This window comes from Helianthus annuus, chromosome 5, assembly GCF_002127325.2.
Source record: "Helianthus annuus cultivar XRQ/B chromosome 5, HanXRQr2.0-SUNRISE, whole genome shotgun sequence".
NCBI classification, from domain to species: Eukaryota; Viridiplantae; Streptophyta; class Magnoliopsida; order Asterales; family Asteraceae; genus Helianthus; species Helianthus annuus.
This window is the reverse complement of record NC_035437.2, coordinates 79,480,280-79,505,428: the sequence shown is the minus strand read 5'-3', so window position 1 is coordinate 79,505,428 and position 25,149 is coordinate 79,480,280.

Genomic DNA, 25,149 nt, shown 5'->3' with positions numbered 1-25,149 from the left:
CCTCATTCTATCCAATCTTTCGAATTTGGTCCGGTATATTAATATAGCTACCTATTAGGTGCCGATTGATTTTCCGTGATCTCTAGCATTGTGTGATTATTACACAAGAACTTCAAAGCAATCTCAGGTGAGTACATAGTCCTCTCTTTTACTGTTTTCCATACTGTTTTGGGGAGAAACACGTGTGCCTACTTGTTACTTTCATGCTTTCCTGTTTTCACATCATATACTTGCTATGCTCATTAGTCCACTATTAGTACATGATTTACATTACATTGTTTCGCTATGTATGTTTACTTAGCATACTTAGTACATTGATTTACGTTACATTTCTGCTACGTGTGTTGACTGATAGCATGCTAGCACATTGATTTACATGACTTTTATGCTATGTATGCCCATTGTGTGCGTACTTAGTACAATATTTTACACTACATTTTATGCTATGTATGCCCATTGTGTGCGTACTTGTACATTTATTCATCACATTTTGGTATGACATTTGGTTTGTTCAAATTATACAATGTACATTCATTAACACCGATCATGTCGCCCGTTAGTAGGTAATGGTACCATAGGACTTGACAACTCCAATTCCTGAAATCTCGGGTTTGTTTGGATTGGAAGGAATGACCGATTACGATAAACATAACACATATAGACCTTTAATTTGTGTAAAGGTCTATCACCACAGTCACAAAGGCTTGAATGTATGCATTTTCACAATACCGCATAAATGTTTGTATCAGTATAGCATGCAATTGTTCCACAAAACATAACTTTCACTTAAACTATGTTTAATTCAATACCCTGTTTTTGTGCATTTTTACCTATGGCCTGGTTGCTATATTTCACATGCCATACATGATATTTTGGATACACATTATATGATTTACATTAAACATAAACAATTTGACATTGATATACACATTTGGTGGTTTACATTAGACATGAACATTTTGATATGGTTTACACAATAACACTTGACAATTGATTTATACATGAACAATTTACATGGTGGTTGGTTTGGGTAAATGGTTTGAGTAACGTGGCGTATGTAATATGATACAAACATGGTGGATACGCCGCTGGTACTTCCTATATATAAATGGTTGTATAATATTACCTATCGTAGCATTATTTAAATCATTTCAGTTTACACATATTACGTTTTACAAAAATAACATATTCTTCACAAGACATTATTTTTACAAACAACTTATCTTATAAAAACTCATTTTACTAGGTTATTCATTTAACCTTACATTTTATTTATACATATCATCTGATCTTATCGTTTTTCATATAATTTACAAAACAAAACAATTTACAAGGTTCATGACTGACTGTTATTAAACGTTTTCTTTAAACTTAAGTCATGAATCCCATTTTCACAAAACCTATGTATCTCACAGGCATTTTTATGCTGACATACCTACTTTCACATGTGTTTTCAGGAGCTATCGCTTAGGATGACGATTGTGACACTAGGGCGGACCTGTGCCTTAGAGACATAAAAAGAAGATAGACTTAGTTTGAATATGTTCTGAACACTTTATTTCCTGTTTTGAAACAATGTAACACTCGTGTTTAATAAATAAAATATAACTTTGTATGCCATAGTTATGAAACAATTAATTCTGTCTCAACACTCCCTGACGTTTCCGTCGCGGTTGCGTGTTATACGCGGTCGGGGTGTGACATAAGTAAAATACTTAGTTAAAAATATAAAATATTTTTAACACGACAATACAAATACAAAAGAGAGTGACTGTACTTGTGCGACACAAGTCTATTGACTAACGTTAAGAAAACGCGTATAGGTCACGACGTTAATTAAGCAAATCCGGTGGAGTTTACGACGCAAGGAACGCAAAGTTGTGAGTTCATGCTCCCCCGTTTTTTTAACTGTTTTCAGTTTTATAACTTCGGGGGTAAAATACATGTACAAATATTACTATGTTTATAAATGGTATGATAACAAGAAACACACTTGGTGAGGATGAGAACCAAGTATGATGTGATATGAGAAATGATACGAGAAATCGTGTCACGAATAGGGTACCATAAGCACCATTAATCAACTATATACCTAGACCGCAGAACAAAAGGTTAGATCTAACGGGTTCCGGGCAGCCACACTCTCGGTGAGGGCGAGAATCGAGTAGTGCTTTTGTGTCTCAGTATATGCCAAATAGAGAAATGCCTAAGGTTTGGTGACTTCCTATGTCGTGTCACATGTTAATGACTTTGCAACCCATTAACAATCCTGATACTTACAGGAATACTTTATTTACATAAGATTCATACCATACTAAAACTTGATTTATACTTGAGTACGTGGGGTACTCAAGAAAACTTGAATTATACTTGAGTACGTGGGGTAGTCAAGAAAACGAGAATTATACTTGAGTACGTGGGGTACTCAAGAAAAACTTGAATTATACATGAGTACGTGGTGTACACATGAATACTTGATTTATATATGAAAACTTGATTTATACATGACACAAACTATGTTTTCATACAAAGTATACAAACATGAAATACAAAAACTGCATGAATTCACACCAACTTTATGTTGACGTCGTTTTTCCAAAACTCACATGTATTTCCGGTAACTAGGATTGATGTGCATGTGGTCTTACTCATGCTCGTGGATGTCGCTATGTTTATCGTTAAATAAAGTTGTAACTTTTATAACAATATGCTATCTCGTGTTGTGAACACTTGGCTTATGTTTTCAGTAATGTAATGTTTGAAGTTACTTTTGAGCATGTAGTATGTTTACTCTTCGTATGCAATGAGAACCTTTCATGATCACACCTCGTGCTTCCGCCGTAGAAAGGGGTGTGACAGAATATAGGCTTTGTTAAACCATATTACATGAGTTCCTACACTCGTTTGGTTTACGAAACCTCATTCTACCCGATCCTCCGAAATAGGTCCGTTTATTTACATAGTTATCTATATTAGGTGTCGTTTGGTTCCGTGATCCCTCTATGTAACATTTGTGCTTGAAATCATTGTGAACAGTTCAGTTATCAATAAAAACAAAGTTATTTGATCCCAATGTTTGTTTGGTTATGTTTTACATTTTTCATGTTTTGACTTTTGTTCAATTTTAAACTCTACATCACTTTCTGGAGAATTATACGCAAACTGGTGCGTAAACGTACTCGGTTTAATGCGAAAAATACTCCGGAACATCAACATATACTTAACATACCTTAAATAACCTTTACGTAACTTAGAAATAAGTTTTGAAGGCTTTGGTATGGCAAAAACAAGTTAATTCGCTTACAGGGACTAAACTTGACAAACTGCAAAAGTATGCCAATTTGAACTGTAACAGACATTCCGGAACATGACCATAAGTTAAACATACCATAAATATCCTTCACATAGCTTAGAAATAGGCTTTGAAGAGTTCGGTGTGCTAAAATAAACTTTTGGATCATTCAGGGACTAAAAGTGTCAAAAAGCGCATAAGTTTGCACTTTCGCGCATAACTTACGTTCTGAATACATCCGGACATCCAAAAATTTATGTAAGCATCATAATATTATGCCTTAGTGTTTGGCATGAGAAAAATCCATTCATCGCGTCGTTTGGATCGTTTTTCGCGCTTATGTGCATTCCGTCGTAATTAACCGAACATCGCGATCGTACGGCCAAACGAACCAACATCTGGCATATTTTTGAGCATGTATCATGTCCACAATGTTTAAGCATCATTTTAGGGCCTTAAAGATGGCTTAACAGGCCTTAAACATGTCGGAAATGGCCTTAAACCACAACAGGGACCTAAACTGTCATTTTCCAAAGTTGGCTGCAGATCTGAGCATCCAGGCGGGCCGCGTAAGCCCTATCAGAATCTTACGCGGGCCGCTAGGCTCCTCCAGATATGCAGAAACTCATTTTTCCAGCTATTAGCAGCCTTTCAACACTCCAAAGGGCAATGCCTCTTGCAAATCTCTGGGGGTTGGGGTCATATTGTGCTACCATAGCATTTTGACACTTGTACGGATGAGATTCGAGCACGTAAATCGATAAACGATCCTAACGGTCTTGCATATCCTATAAATACCCCCCATTCTTGCAAAAACCCACAAATCTGATCTAAAAGCTCTAAGTTGATGCCATTGCTTCATACCTGAGCTCCTGGATCAAGATTAGCTTTCGGGGACCCTTCGTAAGTGTTCTTTCGTTCTTTTATCGCTTTTCGAGTCCGAAAATCAAACTTTGTTTGACTTTCTGCATTGACGAGTTTATGGTCAATGCGTAGTTCGTTTGAACTTCATAACGTGAGCATGATCACGATGGTTATAGTCCCTAGTGACTATACCTACTGATTACCACGTTATCTAGGCTCAGTGACGAGTCACAGTTTCGGCCAAAATGCGCATTCTTGCGTATTTTGTAACCAAACTACTTATAGGTTTCAAAACCTTTTGTTTTGATACCAAACCTGTTTTCTAAACTTAGTTAAGTATGTTTTAACATGCTTAGCTCGTCACTTTTAGTTTAGTGCTTATATAGGGTCGTAAGGTAAGCGATCTAAACAATCGCTTATACTTTCGAACCCGACCCATTTGGTCGATCATTAGGATCCGACCAAACACATTAGGTGACCATAGTAATAGGGAATAGCCTTCCGAGGTTATACCTTATGGTCACCGTTTAGTTAGTTGTATGATAGGTAGTTTATATGCATTAGGTAAATTACCAAAATGCCCTTTTTTACGCCAAAATTCATATTAAGCATATGTAACATAACTTTTGATATCTAAACTGATTTGGCAACAATATTAGATATGTTAAGGCATATTTTACTTATCATAGGGCTAATTAGGAGTTCCGAATGCGTTTTACGCGAACGACACGTTAAAGTAGCATAAGCTACCTAAACGGGTCGTAATGGGTCGTAAGCACTTAGGTTAGGTTTTTTTTTTGGGTAAAGGGTTACCCCGGTGATTCTATATATTCACAGCCAAAAAGAACAAGTGGAGTAGAGAGCCTACACCAGTTCAATCATGAGACATGCCCCATGAAAGTAAAACCAGGAAACAAAACAAAGAACCGAAAAAACCAGGTCATAAACACCTAGACACTCATCTAGACAAAAAAACAGAAAGCTACAAAACTAATTAGCCTCCATCATCTTTAGTTTCGGTTGCAATCTCCCAATCCCCAAGCAGCTTCCGCACCCTAGCATTGTTCTTTAGCTTAGCTCCCATCAACTTGTATCTCACAGTTTTCAGAATAGTATCTTTTACCATTTCGGGTGGACGCAGTTGGTTTCTAAATAATCTTGCATTCCGCTCTTGCCAAATAGTATACGCAGCAGCCGCAACTAGAATCTTCGCAACATAAACCTCAACTCTCTTTGACCGAAGACGAGCACATAACCATTCGATGATATCCACCCATCTCGAACTCACGGCCGCCATCCCCACTTTACCTCGAATCATATTCCAAACTTCATCAGAGAATTTACACTCAAAAAATAGATGATGATGAGAATCATAGTTCTCATAGCACAATAAACATCATATTCATGTTTTTTCGCCTTGAAAGATCCCACTGTAGAATTTTGTCTTGAGTAAGAAGCTTTCTCTTCATAATCAGCCACATCATAAACGCGTGCCTAGGAATACATTGCGCAAACCAAACAATACCACTCCAATCCACCTCTGATTCTCTATGCCGAATCGAGTGCCACACGGCTGACGAAGAAAAACCCTGACAATCACTACCATCTTTCCATAGCAATCGGTCAGATTTTGTCGGATCTAATTGAAAGTGATCCAGCTGAATAAGAACAGGGAAAAGATCCCTCCACGCCACAGGCCAATTCCAAGTTCCGTTAGAGAAAATATTGAAAACAGTGTCATCTAACCGAAAATCAGCATCTGTAATAGTCCTTGGCGACAGAAAATCACCAAGAGGACCTAAATCACTCCAAAGATCAAACCAAGCTGAAGTATTGCGGCCATTACCTACATCGGACCAAACATGTTTTCGAATAATATGCCTCAACTGAATAATCTTCCTCCATGACCAAGTAGAATTTGATGTTGCTTTACAAACCCAAAAATTCTTTCCTTTAAGCCGATAAGAATGAACCCACTCGACCGAGAGGGAATCCCGCTTCATCACAATACTCCAAATATGAGACGCCATCAGGGCTTTGTTCATGTCCCCAATTCGTCTAATGCCTAAACCACCTTCATACTTAGGAGTACAAACCACTTTCCACGAAACTTTAGCTTTACCTCTACTAAACGACGCATCTTGAGACCATAAGAAATTTCTCATTCTAGCTTCAAGCTCCTTAACAACCCGAGACGGAAGCATAAACACTGAGGACCAATAAATATGCATTGAAGACAGGACTGAGATAATCAGTTGAAGCCGCCCCGCAAACGATAACAATTTGTTCTTACAGTGCATAATACGCTTCTCTAATTTCTCCACAAGCACCCGGCAATCATTATATCTAAGCGTAGAAGAAATAAGAGGGACTCCCAAGTACTTGACAGGTAACTTACCTTCCACAAAAGGCATAATGTCCAGAATCGCCTGTTTAACATGATCTTTCACATTACAAAAGAAAACCGTACTTTTCTGGTTGTTAGGCACTAACCCCGACATCTTAGAGAATTTTGAAAGAGAGGACATAATACAATTAGCCGAATTCACTTCCCCTCTAGCAAAAAGGAAAAGATCATGTGCTCGTTACAATTCTCTTGGACAAACTCTTGGACAAACTCTTGCTCTTATTGTTATATACCTCCACAACCTCCTCACTATCTGGTGGTCTAGGGTTCTGTTTTTCCCGAATTCGTTTTTCTGTTTGGTGCTTGGAGTGACGGCAAAAACCCAATTGATTTGGCAGATTGTTTTCGGTAGAATCAAGATTAGGGTTTGCGGCGGCTGATTTGATTAGGATTTTGCGCAGCCTGGTCAATAGGGATTGCGAACTAGGGGATGATTAGTTCTTGTCGGCAATAATACTGGATTAGGGTTTGTGGTCGGCTACCTCCTGGTTTGCGAACTAGGGTCTTGGCGGCTGAATAGTTCTTGTCGGCAATAATTCTGGTTTGTGACGGCTGTTAGGGTTTGTCGAATCTGGGATGGATGATTTAAACGGCTCTGGTGGACATGTTAGTAGTTCTGATGGAAATCAACAGGATCTTCGTGCGACACCGAGGGCAACGTTTGAAGAAATTGCAGCAAGGTTTAACATCATTGACGATCTCTCGGCTCAAACTGAACCCCGTAACGTTAACATAATTGATGAATTGATAAAGAATTCAGTTCCAATTGAAGCTGAAAACTTGCGGTCAGCAACTAGGGTTTCTGATTGGGAAGGGATTAAGCAAGCTACCAAGAGATATGCGCAAAAATTAGAATCCAATGTAGCCGCATTGGCAGGTCATGGGAATTCGCAAACTTCAGCGACGATGGAACCGGTATCATTTGCAAATGCAGTAAAGAACTCTAAGGATAAGGTGAAGGTGAACTTTAGGGAGATGGAGTCTTCTGAGGTTGTCGATGGAGCTGATGTTGTTATTCCGTTGGCTTCGGTTAAGCAAGTCACGGACAGGTATGCAAACACTCTCTATGGGTATTTCTTGGGTAAACGGCTAGCGTTTCCGGTGGTGGATTACTTTGCTAAGAACAATTGGGTTAAGTATGGTCTGGCTAGATTGATGATGAATGTGAACGGCTTCTTTTTCTTTAAGTTTAAAACTAAGGAAGGGATGGATAAAATGTTAGAGGATGGGCCATGGATGATAAGAAATGTTCCGATTATCTTGAAGATGTGGTCGGCCTCTGTCAAACTAGAAAAAGAGGATATTAAAGCTATTCCGGCGTGGGTAAAGATGCACGATGTGCCGTTAACAGCATATACTGAGGATGGTCTTAGTTTGATTGCATCAAAGATAGGGGTGCCTAAGATGTTGGATACGTATACTGCTACGATGTGTGCTGAATCTTGGGGAAGAAGTAGTTACGCTAGAGCTCTTATTGAAGTGCAGGCGGGGGCTGAATTAAAAAGAAGTGTCACTGTTGCCATTCCATCTTTAGATGGTAATGGTTATTCTAAAGTGGAAGTCAAAATTGAATATGATTGGGAGCCTTTAAGGTGTTCGTCTTGCTGCGTTTTTGGTCATGATGATAGTTCGTGCCCAAAGAACCCTTAGGTTGTTCCGAATGGGGATTATGGAAAGAATGGTGATGATTTTCAGGTTGTGGGTGCTAAAAAGAAGAAAGCTACTACTCAAGGGCTTCATATAAAAAATCAAAAACCTAAGGTAGTCTATCGTCCAGTTGCCAAACCTAAACCGAATTCGGCTGTGAAAAATTCGAATCAGGTTTCAACGCCGAACCCTTTTGATAGTCTTAAAGATGACGATGGTAATGGTACCATGGGGGGCCGAGTGGCTGGTAATCAGGGAGGTACAACCGTGGGTCGAGTTGAGAAGAAACCTTCGAGTGATAGGCAGGATTCGGATGAGGAGGAGGTCGAAGAAGTCTACAACGAAACTAGTGCATTCATGACATCGGGTACTCATCCTTTTTCTTCGAAAGCAGGGGCAAGCACCTCTTCTTCCAAGTTCTCAAATGGATAGGTTGTCTGCTTTTCGTCTGAAGGGGCTGCGGTTTTGTGGCCACTTTATTTTTGATGATGGTGGTTGAGATTATGTGTTTGTGTTTTGCATTATTTTGTCTACTAGATGTCGTGTCATGATGTATAGTAGACTAGGTTATGGGAGATTATAGGTATTTGGTTTTTGTTTTGTTTTACATATATGGGGCATGTCCTGTATATGAACTAGTGTGGAACACATCCTCACTACTTGTACTTAATTGCGGTTGCATTTTAATAGAATCACCGGGGTAACCCTTTACCCAAAAAAAAGGAAAAGATCATCCGTAAAGCAGAGATTCATTATCTGCTGTTTTTCACATCTGTTATGAAATTTAAAAGAGGAATCTATCCGAACAGAGTGCTGAAGAATACCCATCAAAACCTCCATGACAAGAGTGAATAAATAAGGAGAAATAGGATCCCCTTGCCTTAACCCCCGTTTACCTCTGAAAAACCCATGAACCATGCCATTAACACATACCGAAAATGAAGTAGAAGAGACACAGATCATGATCCACTTCACCATGTTATTGTTAAAACCAAACCCAAGAAGCACACTTTTCAGAAAACTCCAGTCCACCGTATCGTATGCTTTCTGAATATCAACCTTAAAAGCACATCTTGGAGGCCCCACATTCCGATGATAGTTATGCATTAACTCTTGCGTTAATAAGATGTTATCCGAAATTTTCCTACCCGGAACAAAGGCCGATTGATTTATACTAACAATCTCATTCAAACCTCCCTTTATCCTATCAGCAATAATCTTACTGATACACTTGTAAAGAACGTTACAACAAGCAATCGGGCGAAAATCAGTAACAACCATAGGAGTTGACACCTTTGGAATAAGAACTATAAGCGTATGATTCAGCTCCCGAAGCAAATTACCAGTGTCAAAAAAATCTTTAATAGCATTAACGATATCATTACCAACCAGCGGCCAGGCACTCTTGAAAAACGCAGCCGTAAAACCATCCGGTCCCGGAGCTTTATCATTGCCAATAGAGAACATCGCCTTTTTAACCTCCTCCTCCGTAACAGGCCGAACCATATTCGTAGCAACATTGTGAGATAAAATTTTCGGAAATAAATCTGGAGTTGGTTGTAACGAGATTTCACCTTTGTTGCCAAAAAATTTCTCATAGTGTTGAACAAAAGCTTTATACACACTATCACCTTCATAGAGATTCCCTTGAATATCTTTAATGACATCAATCCTACTACAATGATTTCGAATTTTCAAAGAGGAATGAAAAAAAGCAGTATTCATGTCACCCGCACTCAACCAATCAACTTTAGCTTTTTGTTTCAGAAAACGCTCTTCATCCAACAAAGCATCTTGAAGATCACGGCTAACCGAAGCTTCCTCAGTCCGAAAATCAGCATTTTGCGGCTCTTGATCAATCCTTTGCTGAATAGCATCTAACTTCAAACGAATAGTTTCAACTTTCTTGTGGAGATTTCCCTGTCTGAACAGCAACGAACGAAGAGGGTGTTTAAGAGACCTTAACTTCTTGACAACTCGAAATTGGTGAACCCCATCAACATTAATTAGCCAATGCTTATTAACAATCTCCAAAAATTCTGGTTTAAAAACCAGAAAATTAGCAAACTTAAACGGCCTCGGTTTGAGTTTCAAAGCTTCCGGAATAGACAAGATACAAGGGCAATGGTCCGAAAGTCTATAAGGCTTGAAAATGGCAACCGAGTTCGGGTATTCAGTAAGAAACGGAGTGTTTCCCATTACCCGATCAATTTTCTTTAGTAATCCCACACCTTTTTTAGGCTTTTGGCTCCACGTAAAATGAATACCTGTACGATTAATATCCACAACTTCAATGTCATTAGACACCGGTATAACCCTCCTGATGGTTAGGTTTCGTTTTAGTATGTAGGCTTTGTTAAACCATATTACACGAGTCTCCATACTCGTATGGTTTACAAACCCTCATTCTATTCAATCCTCCTATTTAGGTTCGGTAACATAGTTACCTATATTAGGTGTCGTTTGATATCCGTGATCTCTAGCATTGTTTGGTTATTACACAAAGACTTCTAAGCAATCTCAAGTGAGTACATATACCCCTCTTTTACCGTTTTCCAAACTGTTTTGGGGTGAAACACATGTGCCTACTTGCTACTTCCATGCTTTTCATGCTTTCATATCATATGCTTGTTATGTTCATTAGTACATTATAGTACATGCTTTCATTACATTCTATGCTATGTATGTCCATCGTGTGCATACTTAGTACCTTGTTTTACATTACATTTCATGCTATGTATATTCATTTGATTACATACTTAGTGCAGTGTTTTCACATGCTTACATTTGTGGTATGACATTTGGTTTGTTCAAATCGGACAATTTACATTCATTAACATTGGCTGCGCCGTTCGTTAGTAGGTTGTGGTGCCATAGGACTTGACAACTCCTTTTCCTGAACCCTAGGTTTGTTTGGGTGGAAGGAATGACCGAATTCGATAAACATAATACAAATAGACCTTTAATTTGTTTAAAGGTTTATCATCACAGTCACAAGGCTTGAATGTATGCATTTTCACAACACCGCATAGATGTTTGTATCAGTACAGCATGCATTTGTTCCACAAAACATAACTTTGACTTAAAACTATGTTTAATTCAATACGCTGTTTTTGTGCATTTTACATATCGCTTAGTTGATATATTTCACATGCCATACATGATATTTTGGGTACACATCATATGATTTACACTAAACATAAACTTTTGACATGGATATACACAATTGGTGGTTTACATTAGACATGGACATTTTAATATGGTTTACACAATAACACTTGACAATTGATTTATACATGAACAAATTTACATTGGTGGTTGGTTTGGGTAAATGATTTGAGTAACGAGGCGTGTGTAATATGATACAAACATGGTGGATACGCCGCTGGTACTTCCTATATATAAGTGTTTGTATAATATTACATATCGTAGCGTTATTTAATTCATTTCAGTATGGATATATTACATTTTACACGAATAACATATTCTTTACAAGACATTGTTTTACATAACAGTCTAGTTTATACAACTCATTTTACTTGGTTATTTCATTAACCATACACTTTTCTTTTATATAATCCGATTTCTTATCGAGTTTTCATACGATTTATAAAAGAAAACATTTAACAAGATTCGTGACTAATTTTTATTAAACCTTTCTTCAAAAATCCAAGTCATGAATCTTATCTTCAAAAACCTATGTATCTCACAGGCATTTTTATGCTGACGTACCTATTTTCACATGTGTTTTCAGGAGCTATCGCTTAGGATGATGATCACGACACTAGGGCGGACCTGTGCCTTAGAGACTTAAAATGAAGATAGAACTAAGTTTAATTATGTTCTGAACTCTTTATTTCCTGTTTTTGAGATAATGTAACACTCTTGTTGATAAATAAAATATAACTTTGTATGCCATGGTTGTGAAACAAATAATTCTGTTACAACACTCCCCGACGTTTCCGCCACGTTTGATTGCTCCACGTGGTCGGGGTGTGACAGAAGTGTTGGTATCAGAGCCAATGGTTATAGGGAATTAGGTTATTAGTAATACTTTGACCTAGACTATAACTTTTTAGGACACTAACACAAGTTATCTTGTGTTTAGATTTTAAAACATGCACTTCACCTATCCTTAGGTGATAACCGCAACGAGAACATCGATTCCGAATCCGCTTTGAAAATTAATCATCTGATCTAGGATGATTGATTACTAGGTTTTGAACCCTCTGTTATAAGGTTTTGAACCCCTTTGAGTTTTCAAAAATCTCGTCAAAGTTTTGGGTTTTTAATAGTGTGAACACATGCAAACTGGAAGAGTGAATGCCTGTACCCTGGGTTTTCTGTCTAAGGCTAGAGTGTTCATACAAATCCACATAATCGGACCAGTCACTCTTACCTGGGAACTCTTGGGGTGAGTGTTCACTTATAGGCGAACATGTCTTCGCGACACATTATTTTTGGCCCATTTACTTTGATTAGACATTGTGTGTCGCTTGTTTGCTTAGAGATGCATGACCACGATCCTTGCTTTTGTTGATTTTGTTTCATCTCATTCTCTTCATCCAATCATCTCACTCGTTTCCTTTCATGTTTTCCTCTTTTAGAATGCCTCCTCGACGCGAAAACCAGATAGCAACTGCCGAGCTGGCATAAATTATTGCGCAGCAAATGGCTGCTCAATTCCCAAACCTCTTTGCTCAATGGAACCAAGCCAATAACAACAACAATGCTCCATGCAATTTCAAAAATTTTAACTCGACTAAACCACTCAAGTTTAGTGGTTCTGAGGGAGCAACGGGGCTTCTTCAATGGTTCGAGAGCATTGAGAATACTTTCCGTCACATGTAGTGTCCTGACAATCGCAAGGTCGAGTTTTCTTCGAGTGTGTTTCAGAAGAGGGCTCTTACGTGGTGGAACGGGTAATGAGAGACCGTGGTGCAGAAGTTGCTCTAGCACAAACATGGGCTGAACTTAGGGCCCTTATTATGAGGGAGTTCTGTCCTCGTCATGAACAGCGAGCTTTGGAGAAAGAGTTTTATGACTTAAAACAATACAGTGGCGAGCACCGGGCGTATACTGATAGGTTTGAAGAGTTGAGTCTGCTTTGCCCAACAATGGTTGCCACACTCGACAAGGCTATCGAAAGGTACACTGACGGCCTACCTGACTCGGTACAAGACATCATTACTGGTAGTAACCCTACCACACTCCGTCAGGCGATCGAGTTAGCAGCGACACTGACTGAGTCGCAGATTCGAAAGGGAAAGCTGCACAAAAAGGGTGACAAGGGTAAGAAGCAGGCGTCTGACAGAGAAGATAGCAAGAAAGGTCAAAACAAGAAGGGAAAGGATTCTGGTTCCTCAAGGGGGTCAAGGAAGCGTAAGGCTTCCCAAAATTTTGTTGTCACTGCCCAAGTTAACCAGGCAGCCCCCAACCAACCCGCACAGCCTCCAGCGAAGAAACCATATGCAGGAAATGCACCATTGTGCAATAGATGCAACAATCACCATCAGCCGCAACTTCCGTGCCGTTTCTGTACTAACTGCGGGAAGTCAGGTCATCTTGCTGGTGTTTGTCGTTTTGCTCAGAATCAGGCAGTTCAGAACCCAGCTCAACGAGTTGCTCAACCTCCTGTTCAGCAACAAGGTCAAGCTGCACGACCTCATTTTCCTTCTGGTTCGTGCTACAATTGTGGGTATCTGACCCACTACCGTAATCAGTGTCCAAGATTGGTCAATGCAAATCCAAATCAGAATCAGGCTCAGGCTCGAGGTCGAGTCTTCAACATGAATACACAAGAGGCACAAGAGGACAATGAAGTGGTGAACGGTACGTTCTTTATTAATAAACAGCCTGCATCTATTCTTTTTGATTCATGTGCCGATAATAGTTTTGTGTCATTATCTTTTGAGCCATTTCTTCGCATGTCTAGAACGAAATTAGGAAAACCTTTGACAGTAGAAGTGGCTAGTGGTGAACCCATTGTTCTTGATTCTGTTCTCCGCAATTGCCAGTTGAACCTTAACAACCATCTTTTTCCTATTGACCTCACGCCTATGCAACTTGGAAGCTTCGACGTTATTGTGGGTATGGAATGGTTAGCCAAGCATCGCGCAGAGGTAGTTTGTTTTGAGAAGATCGTTCGTGTGCTGCTTTCGATAGGTGAGATCCTACAGGTTCGTGGTGAGAAACCTGCTGGTGGTCTCAGACTCATGTCTTGTTTTAAAGCTCGGAAGTATCTGCGAAAGAACTATGTGGCCTTTTTGGTACATGTTGTAGCAGATAAGGGCAAGGGTAAATCTATTCAAGATATTCCTGTTGTTTGGGATTATTCTGAGGTATTCCCTGAGGAATTACCTGGTCTACCCCCAGCACGCCAAGTCGAGTTCCGTATTGATCTCGTACTTGGTGCAAATCCCATTGCCAGAGCTCCCTATCGTCTAGCACCGTCTGAGATGCAAGAATTGTCTAAGCAGCTTCAGGAGCTCTCTGACAAAGGCTTTATCCGTCCTAGCTTTTCACCTTGGGGTGCTCCCATTCTTTTTGTCAAGAAGAAGGATGGATCTTTTAGGATGTGTATCGATTATCGTGAGCTTAACAAGCTCACCATCAAGAATCGATATCCCCTACCTCGCATCGATGATCTATTTGATCAATTGCAGGGCGCTTCTTATTTTTCAAAGATTGATCTGCGATCTGGATATCATCAACTTCGTGTGCATGAAGAAGATATTCCCAAGACAGCGTTCCGCACTCGTTATGGGCATTATGAATTCACAGTCATGCCATTCGGTTTGACTAATGCTCCTGCTGTTTTCATGGACTTGATGAATAGGGTCTGCAAGCCTTATTTGGATAAGTTCATAATCGTTTTCATTGATGACATCTTGATTTATTCTAAGACGCAAGTTGATCATGAGCAACATCTTCGTCTTACTTTGGAACTTCTAAAGAAAGAGCAACTTTTCGCCAAATTCTCCAAGTGTGAATTCTGGCTTAAAGAAGTTCAATTCTTAGGACATATTGTCAACGAACAAGGTATTCATGTAGATCCATCCAAGATCAGTGCGATTAAGGATTGGGATACGCCTACTACTCCTACTGAAGTTCGTTCTTTTCTCAGTCTAGCGGGTTATTATCGCCGCTTCATTGAAAATTTCTCGAAGATTGCAGTTCCTCTAACTGCTCTAACTCAGAAGAACAAACCCTTTGATTGGGGATTCAAGCAAGAGGAAGCGTTTCTGACTTTGAAACAAAAACTTTGCGACGCGCCTGTTCTAACTTTGCCCGACGGCAATGATGATTTCGTCGTTTATTGCGATGCATCTAAATTAGGTCTTGGCTGCGTCCTGATGCAAAGACACAAAGTCATAGCATACGCATCGAGGCAGTTGAAGATGCATGAGAAGAACTACACCACTTATGATCTTGAGTTGGGTGCAGTTGTCTTCGCTCTTAAAATTTGGAGACACTATTTGTACGGTACAAAATGTGTGGTTTTTACTGACCACAAAAGTCTTCAGCATATCTTCAATCAGAAAGAACTCAACATGAGGCAACGACGTTGGGTGGAGCTTCTAAACGACTATGACTGCGAAATTCGCTACCATCCTGGTAAGGAAAATGTCGTAGCCGATGCTTTGAGTCGCAAGGAACGTACTAAGCTTCATTGTGTTCGTGTTCAATCTGATATTCAAGCTCAATCCGATATCCAAGCACGTATTTCTCAGGCTCAACAATCTTGTGTTTCACAAGGTTTGATGGATAAGGAATTTCCCTATCACATAACACCTGATCTGGAACTGAAGGACAATGGATCGTATTACTTCATGGACCGGTTGTGGGTCCCAAGCCAAGATAATCTTCGTACCTTGCTTATGGATGAAGCCCATAAATCTCGTTATTCTGTTCATCCGGGCTCAGATAAGATGTATAAGGATCTTCGTATTCAGTATTGGTGGCCTGGTATGAAGAAAGACATTGCCTTATATGTATCAAAATGCCTTACTTGTCTTAAGGTTAAGGCTGAACATCAGCGTCCTTCTGGTTTATTGGAACAACCAGAGATCTCAGTTTGGAAATGGGAAAACGTTACTATGGATCTCATTACCAAACTTCCGCGCACAAAGAAAGGTCATGATGCCATCTGGGTAGTTGTTGATCGTCTTACTAAGTCAGCGCATTTCTTGCCAATCCGTGAGGATTTTTCTGCTGACAAACTTGCTAAAATCTATGTGGATGAAATTGTAGCTCGACATGGTGTTCCTTTGAACATCATTTTTGACAAAGACGCTCGTTTCACTTCTCATTTTTGGAGAACCATGCAATCTGCTATGGGGACCCAACTTAATCTGAGCACAGCTTATCATCCACAAACGTATAGTCAATCTGAAAGAACAATCCAGACTTTGGAGGATATGCTTAGAGCTTGTGTGATCGATTTTGGTGGAAGTTGGGATTCACATCTTCCGTTAATTGAATTCTCCTACAACAACAGTTATCACTCCAGCATCAACATGGCTCCTTTCGAGGCTCTCTATGGTCAAAAATGTCGTTCACCAGTCTGCTGGAATGAGATCGGCGAGGCTCAGCTTACTGGACCTGCCCTCATCCTAGAGACAACAGATAAGGTAAAGAGAGTTCGTGATAACCTTCAGACAGCTAGAAGCCATCAAAAGAGTTACGCGGACCTAAAACGCAAGCCCTTGGATTTTCAAGTCGGTGATCGTGTATTACTTAAGGTCTCACCTTGGAAAGGTGTGATCGGATTTGGAAAAAAAGGAAAACTTGCACCTAGATACGTTGGACCATTCAAGATCGTCGAAAGAATCGGTAAGGTAGCCTACAGACTTGAGTTACCTCCTGAACTTGGAAATGTTCATCCAACCTTTCACGTGTCCAATCTCAAGAAGTGTTTAGCTGATGAGAACCTCCACATACCGCTTGACGAAATTCGTGTCGATAAAACACTGAAATTTGTTGAGAAACCGGTGGAAATCATGGAACGTGAAGTCAAGTGGCTTAAACGCAAGCGCATTCCTTTGGTCAAGGTTCGCTGGGAATCTAAACGTGGACCCGATGTTTACTTGGGAACGCGAAGATCAAATGAAGGCGAAATATCCGCATCTGTTTCCACAAGTAGGGGAGACTGTAACATTTGTGCTTGAAATCATTGTGAACAGTTCAGTTATCAATAAAAACAAAGTTATTTGATCCCAATGTTTGTTTGGTTATGTTTTACATTTTTCATGTTTTGACTTTTGTTCAATTTTAAACTCTACATCACTTTCTGGAGAATTATACGCAAACTGGTGCGTAAACGTACTCAGTTTAATGCGACAAATACTCCGGAACATCAACATATACTTAACATACCTTAAATAACCTTTACGTAACTTAGAAATAAGTTTTGAAGGCTTTGGTATGGCAAAAACAAGTTAATTCGCTTACAGGGACTAAACTTGACAAACTGCGAAAGTATGCCAATTTGAACTGTAACAGACATTCCGGAACATGACCATAAGTTAAACATACCATAAATATCCTTCATATAGCTTAAAAATAGGCTTTGAAGGGTTCGGTGTGCTAAAATAAACTTTTGGATCATTCAGGGACTAAAAGTATCAAAAAGCGCATAAGTTTGCACTTACGCGCATAACTTACGTTCTGAATACATCCGGACATCCAAAAATTTATGTAAGCATCATAATATTATGCCTTAGTTTTTGGCATGAGAAAATCCATTCGTCGCGTCGTTTGGATCGTTTTTCGCGCTTATGCGCATTCCGTCGTAATTAACCGAACATCGCGATCGTACGGCCAAACGAACCAACATCCGGCATATTTTTTAGCATGTTTCATGTCCATAATGTTTAGCATCATTTTAGGGCCTTAAAGATGGCTTAACAGGCCTTAAACATGTCAGAAATGGCCTTAAACCACAACAGGGACCTAAACTGTCATTTTGCAAAGTTGGCTGCAGATCAGAGCATCCAGGCGGGCCGCGTAAGCCCTATCTGAATCTTACGCGGGCCGCTAGGCTCCCCTAGATATGCAGAAACTCGTTTTTCCAGCTGTTAGCAGCCTTTCAACACTCCAAAGGGCAATGCCTCTTGCAAATCTCTAGGGTTGGGGTCATATTGTGCTACCAAAGCATTTTGACACTTGTACGGATGAGATTCGAGCACGTAAATCGATAAAAGATCCTAACGGTCTTCCATATCTATAAATACCCCCCCCCCCAATTCTTGCAAAAACCCACAAATCTGATCTAAAAGCTCTAAGTTGATGCCATTGCTTCATACCTGAGCTCCTGGATCAAGATTAGCTTTCGGGGACCCTTCGTAAGTGTTCTTTCGTTCTTTTATCGCTTTTCGAGTCCGAAAGTCAAACTTTGTTTGACTTTCTGCATTGACCAGTTTATGGTCAATGCGAAGTTCGTTTGAACTTCATAACGTGAGCGTGATCATGATGATTATAGTCCCTAGTGACTATACCTACTGATTACCACGTTATCTAGGCTCAGTGACGAGTCACAGTTTCGGCCAAAATGCGCATTCTTGCGTATTTTGTAACCAAACTACTCATAGGTATCAAAACCGTTTGTTTTGATACCAAACCTGTTTTCTAAACTTAGTTAAGCATGTTTTAACATGCTTAGCTCGTCACTTTTAGTTTAGTGCTTATATAGGGTCGTAAGTAAGCGATCTAAACAATCGCTTATACTATCGAACCCGACCCATTTGGTCGATCATTAGGATCCGACCAAACACATTAGGTGACCATAGTATATAGGGAATAGCCTTTCGAGGTTATACCTTATGGTCACAACGTTTAGTTAGTTGTATGATAGGTAGTTTATATGCCTTAGGTAAATTACCAAAATGCCCTTTTTTACGCCAAAAATCATATTAAGCATATGTAACATAACTTTTGATATCTAAACTGATTTGGAAACAATATTAGATATGTTAAGGCATATTTTACTTATCATAGGGCTAATTAGGCGTTCCGAACGAGTTTTACGCGAACGACACGTTAAAGTAGCATAAGCTATCTAAACGGGTCGTACGCACTTAGGTTAGGTTTCATTTTAGTATGTAGGCTTTGTTAAACCATATTACACGAGTCTCCATACTCGTATGGTTTATGAACCCTCATTCTATCCAATCCTCCTATTTAGGTCCGGTATATAAACATAGTTACCTATATTAGGTGCCGTTTGATATCCGTGATCTCTAGCATTGTTTGGTTATTACACAAAGACTTCTAAGCAATCTCAAGTGAGTACATATACCCCTCTTTTACCGTTTTCCAAACTGTTTTGGGGTGAAACACATGTGCCTACTTACTACTTCCATGCTTATCATGCTTTCATATCATATGCTTGTTATGTTCATTAGTACATTATAGTACATGCTTTCATTACATTCTATGCTATGTATGTCCATCGTGTGCATACTTAGTACCTTGTTTTACATTACATTTCATGCTATGTACGTTCATTTGATTACATACTTAGTGCAGTGTTTTCACATGCTTACATTTGTGGTATGACATTTGGTTTGTTCAAATGGGACAATTTACATTCATTATTAACATTGGCTACGCCGTTCGTTAGTAGGTAGTGGTACCATAGGACTTGACAACTCCCGTTCCTGAACCCTAGGTTTGTTTGGGTGGAAGGAATGACCGAATTCGATGAACATTATACAGATAGACCTTTAATTTGTTTAAAGGTCTATCACCACAGTCACGAGGCTTGAATGTATGCATTTTCACAACACCGCATAGATGTTTGTATCAGTACAGCATGCATTTGTTCCACAAAACATAACTTTGACTTAAAACTATGTTTAATTCAATACCCTGTTTTTGTGCATTTTACCTATCGCTTAGTTGATATATTTCACATGCCATACATGATATTTTGGGTACACATCATATGATTTACACTAAACATAAACTTTTGACATGGATATACACAATTGGTGGTTTACATTAGACATGGACATTTTAATATGGTTTACACAATAACACTTGACAATTGATTTATACATGAACAAATTTACATTGGTGGTTGGTTTGGGTAAATGATTTGAGTAACGAGGCGTGTGTAATATGATACAAACATGGTGGATACGCTGCTGGTACTTCCTATATATAAATGTTTGTATAATATTACATATCGTAGCGTTATTTAATTCATTTCAGTATAGATATATTACATTTTACACGAATAACATATTCTTTACAAGACATTGTTTTACAGAACTGTCTAGTTTATACAACTCATTTTACTTGGTTATTTCATTAACCATACACCTTTCTTTTATATAATTCGATTTCTTATCGAGTTTTCATACGATTTATAAAAGAAAACATTTAACAAGATTCGTGACTAATTTTTATTAAACCTTTCTTCAAAAATCCAAGTCATGAATCTTATCTTCAAAAACCTATGTATCTCACAGGCATTTTTATGCTGACGTACCTATTTTCACATGTGTTTTCAGGAGCTATCGCTTAGGATGATGATCACGACACTAGGGCGGACCTGTGCCTTAGAGACTTAAAATGAAGATAGAACTAAGTTTAATTATGTTCTGAACTCTTTATTTCCTGTTTTTGAGACAATGTAACACTCTTGTTGATGTCACACCCCGACCGCGTATAACATGCAACCGCGGCGGAAACGTCGGGGAGTGTTGAGACAGAATTATTTGTTTCACAACCATCGCATACAAAGTTATATTTTATTTATCAAAGAAAAGTGTTACATTGTCTTCAAACAGGAAATAAAGAGTTTATAACATAATTAAACTAAGTCTATTTTCGTTTTATGTCTCTAAGGCACAGGTCCGCCCTAGTATCACAATCATCATCCTATGCGACAGCTCCTGAAAACACATGTGAAAGTAGGTACGTCAGCATAAAAATGCCTGTGAGATACATAGGTTTTGTGAAAATAGAATTCATGACTTATGATTGAGAAAATGTTTAGTCATGAACCTTGTAATTTGCTTTGTCTTGTAAATCATTTGAAAACGATAAGATCAGATGATATGTATAATTAAATGTAAGGTTAAATGAATAACCTAGTAAAATGAGTTTGTATAAGATAAGTTATTTGTAAAAATAATGTCTTGTGAAGAATATGTTATTTGTGTAAAACGTAATAAGTCTAAACTGAAATGATTTAAATAATGCTACGATAGGTAATATTATACAAACACTTATACATAGGAAGTACCAGCGGCGTATCCACCATGTTCGTATCATATTACATACGCCACGTTACTCAAACCATTTACCCAAACCAACCACCAATGTAAATTGTTCATATATATAAATCAATTGTCAAGTGTTATTGTGTAAACCATATCAAAATGTCCATGTCTAATGCAAACCACCAAGTGTGTATATAATTGTCAAATTGTTTATGTTTACTGTAAATCATATAATGTGTATCCAAAATATCATGTATGGCATGTGAAAATATATCAATTGGGCCATAGGTAAGATGCACAAAAACAGGGTATTGAATTAAACATAGTTTAATTCAAAGTTATGTTTTGTGGAACAATTGCATGCTATACTGATACAAACATTTATGCGGTATTGTGAAAATTCATACATTAAAGCCTTTGTGACTGTGGTAATAGACCTTTAAACAAATTAAAGATCTATATGTGTTATTGTTTATCGAATTCGGTCATTCCTTCCAATCCAAACAAACCCGAGATTTCAGGAATGGGAGTTGTCAAGTCCTATGGTACCATTACCTACTAACGAGCGGCATGATCGGTGTTAATGAATGTACATTGTATAATTTAAACAAACCAAATGTCATACCAAAATGTGAGCATGTGATGAACCAATGTACTAAGTACGCACACAATGGGCATATGTAGCATAAAATGTAATGTAAAATAATGTACTAAATACGCACACAATGGGCATACATAGCATAAAATGTAATGTAAAACAATGTACTAAGTACGCATACAATGGGCATATATAGCATAAAGTGTAGTGTAAAATAATGTACTAAGTACGCACACAATGGGCATACATAGCATAAAGTGTAATGTAAAACAATGTAGTAAGTACGCACACAATGGGCATACATAGCATAGAATGTAATGAAATCATGTACTATAAATGTACTAATGAACATAGCAAGTATATGATGTGAAAACAGGAAAGCATGAAAGTACAAGTAGGCACATGTGTTCCACCCCAAAACAGTTTGGAAAACAGTAAAAGAGGGGTCTATGTACTCACCTGAGATTGCTTTGAAGTTCTTGTATAACAACCAAATACTGCTAGAGATCACGGATATCAAATGACACCTAATATAGGTAACTACGTTAATATACCGGACCTAAATCGGAGGATCGGATAGTATGCGGGTTCGTAAACCAAACGAGTATGGAGACTCGTGTAATATGGTTTAACAAAGCCTACATACTAAAATGAAACCTAACCTAAGTGCTTATGACCCATTACGACCCGTTTAGGTAGCTTATGCTACCTTAACGCGTCGTTCGCGTAAAACGCGTTTGGAACGCCTAACATTGTGACCATAAGGTATAACCTCGGAAGGTTATTCCCTATACAACTATGGTCACCTAATGTGTTTGGTCGGATCCTAATGATCGACCAAATGGGTCGGGTTCGAAAGTATAAGCGATTGTTTAGATCGCTTACCTTACGACCCTATATAAGCACTATACTAAAGTGACGAGCTAAGCATGTTTGAACATGCTTAACTAAGTTTAGAAAACAGGTTTGGTATCAAAACAAACGGTTTTGATACCTATGAGTAGTTTGGTTACAAAATACGCAAGAATGCGCATTTTGGCCGAAACTATGACTCGTCTCTGAGCCTAGATAACGTGGTAATCAGTAGGTGTAGTCACTAAGGACTATAACCATTGTGATCACGCTCACGTTATGAAGTTCAAACGAACTTCGCATCGACCATAAACTGGTCAATGCAGAAAGTCAAACATAGTTCGACTTTCGGACACGAAAAGCGAATAAAAGAACGAAAGAACACTTACGAAGGGTCCCCGAAAGCTAATCTTGATCCAGGAGCTCAGGTATGAAGCAAAGGCCTCCACTTAGAGCTTTAGATCAGATTTTGTGGGTTTGGGGGGGGGAGTATTTATAGGATATGCAAGACCATTAGGATTGTTTATCGATTTACGTGCTTTGATCTTGTCCATACACTTGTTGCAATACTTATGGAGCATCAGATTTGCCCCTCATTGTCCAGAAGAGGCAAGTGAAATTTGGCCTTTCACTAACTTGAAGAGGCAACAGCAGTTAAAGCTGAATCTGCTGTTCTGGGGACGCCTTACGGACCGTAAGGGTGATGGCTTACGGTCCGTAAGCCATCACTTTGGCAGAATTACAGTTTTGGTCCCTGTTGTGCTACAAGGCCATTTCCGACGCGTTTAAGGCCCGTTAACCCCATTTCAAAGCTCTAAAATGAAGTTAAAGTATAGGGAACTTAAAATGTGCTCAAAAATATCTCGGATGTCGGTTCGTTTGGCCGTACGGTTACGATGTTCGCTTAATTACGACGGAATGCGCATAAGCGCGAAAAACGATCCAAAATGCGAGACGAATGGATTTTTCTCATGCCAAACACTAAGGCATAATATTATAATGCTTACATAAATTTTTGGATGTCCGGATGTATTCAGAACGTAAGTTATGCGCGAAAGTGCAAACTTATGCACTTTTTGACACTTTTAGTCCCTGAATGATCCAAAAGTTTATTTTAGCACACTGAACACCTCAAAGCCTATTTCTAAGCTATGTGTAGGATATTTAAGGTGTGTTTAACTTATGGTCATGTTTCGGAATGTCTGTTACAGTTCAAATTGGCACACTTTCGTAGTTTGTCAAATTTAGTCCCTGTAGGCGAATTAACTTGTTTTTGCCATACCAAAGCCTTCAAAACTTATTACTAAGTTATGTAAAGGTTATTTAAGGTATGTTAAGTATATGTTGGTGTTCCGGAGTATTTGTCGCATTAAACTGAGTACGTTTACGCACCAGTTTGCGTATAATTCTCAAGAAAGCGATGTAGAGTTTAAAATTGAACAAAAGTCAAAACATGAAAAATGTAAAACATAACCAAAGCAAACATTGGGATCAAATAACATTGTTTTATTGATAACTGAACTGTTCACAAAGATTTCAAGCACAAATGTTACTGTCTCCCCTACTTGTGGAAATTTCGTCCCGAAATTTATTTAGAGTAAACTCGTGGAAAAAGATGCGGATACTTTGCCTTCATTTGATCTTCACGTTCCCAAGTAAACTCGGGTCCATGTTTAGATTCCCAGCGAACCTTGACCAAAGGAATGCGCTTGCGTTTAAGCCACTTGACTTCACGTTCCATGATTTCCACCGGTTTCTCAACAAATTTCAGTGTTTTATCAACACGAATTTCGTCAAGCGGTATGTGGAGGTTCTCATCAGCTAAACACCTCTTGAGACTGGACACGTGAAAGGTTGGATGAACATTTCCAAGTTCAGGGGGTAACTCAAGTCTGTAGGCTACCTTACCGATTCTTTCGACGATCTTGAATGGTCCAACGTATCTAGGTGCAAGTTTTCCTTTCTTTCCAAACCTGATCACACCTTTCCAAGGTGAGACCTTAAGTAATACACGATCACCGACTTAAAACTCCAAGGGCTTGCATTTTAGGTCCGCGTAACTCTTTTGACGGCTTCTATAGCTGTCTGAAGATTATCACGAACTTTCTTAACCTTATCTGTTGTCTCTAAAATGAGGGCAGGTCCAGTAAGTTGAGTGTCACACCCCCAAAATCCACAGGCGGAGTATCACCGCTTGGAGGCGTGACGGACCAGGATCAAGCCACCAATCATATAGAACAATGCAAATAGTAAAAGC